Below are 3314 nucleotides of genomic sequence, written 5' to 3' on the forward strand. Positions count from 1 at the left end.
TTACAGGGGTACGAGCGAGGCGTGAGACGTGTACAGACTAGCGTAGTCTAGTTATGTTGAATTTCGAAATTGTACTCACGCTAGCACCCGATTAGGGTTGTGTGTACTTGAATTGTAAACCTGTTAATGTATTTGGGCATGTATGAACCTTGTAGTTGGATCTGAGTACTGTTGTATATATATTAAGCTGAAGGGCTTGTGTTCTTTATTTTTCTACATTTGTAAGTTATTTTCGCGAGCTTTACGTGAGTGAGTCCTGGCGAGAGTTGGGCAGGTGACTCGCTAAACCCTAGGGTACTCCCTAGGGGGAGGTGGGGTCGTCACAGAAATGCTGCCCAAATTTCTATTACTTGCTCTTATGAACATTAGTGAGATGTAAGGTTTGATTTTAGGGTTAATTGGATCTTAAGTTACATATGTATCCTTGAATGCACTTCAATAGTAGTATATAAGTTGTTTTTGACCAAGATATGGTATCAACTAAGATGAAAAGTGTTAGTTTTATCTCGAAAGCTTTGAATTACATTTCCTCACTTCAATGTGGGATTGGTTGTTCTTTAAACTACTGATTCCTGGAATTTTCTTTCGATATGTTTGAATTTGAGAAATGACTCAATATTTTTCGTGATTTGGAAGTTCAAATGTTATTATTCACTCTAAAACTGTATTTTCATATTTGTACTAGTAATTTCTGGATTTTTTATGGTTCATTTAGATTTTGATTAGTTGAACCATGATACCTTATTTTGACTGATCTAGGTTTCTTTGGTGATCCGGAGTACAACTCGAAAGGAAACTTTTGACATTGCTCATATTGGTAAGTATTCTTTGCATGTTGTGATTCCAATGACTATGTGAATTGTTGTGAATGTTTGCTTGAATGTTAACTATTTTTCAATGATTATTAAATGAAATTTTGATAGGCGAGTGTGTACTTTATCGCACTTGACCTAAGGTAACGTGAAATTTTCAATGATTAAATGATTGAATGCTACTTGTGCATGAATGTAAGCCTTTTGGCTGAACTGGGCCCTTGCCCTTCGTTGCCAGCCGACTCGAGCCAGAAACGGACTCGGTCGGGCGACTGGTGACCCTAGAACAGTGTTTTGGTATACTCGAATATGACCACGAAAGTTGGTGGAGAACTGGCCAGTGAATTGGCTAGTGGCGGAAAATGAAATCAATGAATGAATGTCAAGAACACTGGAGGAATTTTCACTTGCAAATGTTTTTCTAATAATTGGAGGGATAAGGAAAATGGTTGGCGAATGAATGAACGAATGGTTCCACGTGAGCATGTATCCTTTTAATGAGTGTGTTCTTATTGCTTTTATATTGTGAATGTTTTCTCAATTAATTGTTCTTCAATGAATAATGTCCTTGTCTAAATTGCTTGATTACTTGTTTGGGAATCTCACTGGACTTTTAGCTCATTCTTTTAGTTTTTGTTTTCCTTACTGGGGATACGAGCGAGGGCGTGAGACTGGTACAGGCTAGCATAGTCTAGTTTTTGACTTTTTGCTATTGTACTCGTGCTAGTGCTAGGTAAGGGTTGAATGTATCTGGAATTTACAACTTTTGTTATATTTGGGATGTATGAATGTTTGAGATAGAAATGAATGTAAGTATACGTTCCAAGTTTGGGAACTATTATTTCACTTATTCTTGAGGTTATACCTTATTTTATTTGAAGAGAGTGAACAAGTCCTGGCGAGAGTTGGGCAGGCGGTCCGCCAAACCTTGGGGTACGCCCTAGGGGGAGGTGGGGTCGTCACAGGTGGTATCAGAGCTGCTTCGCGTGGTCTCTGCGCGGGGTGAGATTGGGCCAAGTAGTGTTATGGTCCCTATTATGTGAATGAGTAAAGGTTTAAGTACTCTTCTAGAGCTTAAGTTGTGAATCATGAATGTGATAGGTATAAACCCTTTATCTTGTTATTTGGAGAAAATTAGATATGTATGTTGGGTAAGAATCTCAAATGTGGTGATTTACTCATGGGACCGGCTGGCTCGAGTTGTGAATTATCTTATTTCGGATTCTTGTACCCGAGTACTCAAGAGTTGAGGGCAATGCTAAAGACTTGAGATCTCCATTTGCGGGGAACAAGAACGGGCTAATGTTTTGCAAGAGCATGTGCAAGAGGTCAACGGATGTCTAGTTTGGGTAGTAAGAGAAAGGAGAGATCGGACGGAGAATATTTTAACCGAGTGTGGGACAATATCGGCCAGAGAGAAGTGGAATGTAGTTGAGCTTGAAAGAGAAGTGGAATCAGCTGGTTCAGTGATGACCTAAGCTAGAAACATAAGACCTTAAGGTTGTAGGAAGTAAGTTAGCGTGGCTGGGACGGCATGTCGTGTTTTTCTTCTTGTTTTGCCACTGTATTGCCACTGTATGTATTTTGCTTGTGACATGTCAATGCTCACATGTATGGTACTTGCTGCACTTGATTTTGTTCAGGTTGATATGTATCTTTGTGAACTTAGTGTTATAGATATACTAAGCATGTTTCTTCATCCTTTGTTTTATGGTTTAAAATTGTCTTTATCTTGCCGTTTTAGCCAATTTATTTTGTTTACGTACTATATCACCTTTTGAAAAAAAGAGAGAGAAAAGGGTATGGAGGGGAGACGTGGTCGCGGACGTGGAGCTAGTCGTGGCCGTGGGGCTAGGCAATCACAAGAACCAAGGAATGAAAGAGAAACAGCAGCTGAGCAAGATCGTGGACCAAGGGTTGAAGCAGGGGACCAAGTGGCTACAGCGATGCAACAAATGACCAATATCTTAGCACAATTGGTAGAACAACAAGCCCAAACTCCAGTGAATCAACCTCGAAACCCTGAGATAGGAGAGGATAGGGCCCTGGAGCGGTTTCAAAAGTTTGTTCCTCCTAAATTCCTTGAAGGGCCTGATCTAGAGACAACTAAGCAATGGTTAGAGGCGATGATTAATATCTTTGCAGCTTTGAACTACACGGAGCAAAGACAGGTGAACTTTGCTGTATTTCAATTCGAAGGACCGGCCCGAGCATGGTGGAATGTTATTAGGGCAAAGTGAAAAAGAGAACAGACAGCGTGGACGTGGGTAAACTTTATAAGGGAGTTTAATGAGAAATACCTCCCACCTTTGGTCAAAGAAAAGAGAGAGGATGAGTTTATTAGGTTGCGTCAGGGAACCCAGAGTGTGGCTGAATATGAAACGTAACTCACTAAACTGTCTAAATTTGCTCCTGGATTGGTGGTTACGGAGCAAAGGAGAGTGAGACGGTTTATCCAAGGATTGAATTTGGAGATCCAGGAAGCTTTAGCGGCGGTTCAAC

This window comes from Coffea eugenioides, chromosome 9, assembly GCF_003713205.1.
Source record: "Coffea eugenioides isolate CCC68of chromosome 9, Ceug_1.0, whole genome shotgun sequence".
In the NCBI taxonomy this organism is placed as follows: Eukaryota; Viridiplantae; Streptophyta; class Magnoliopsida; order Gentianales; family Rubiaceae; genus Coffea; species Coffea eugenioides.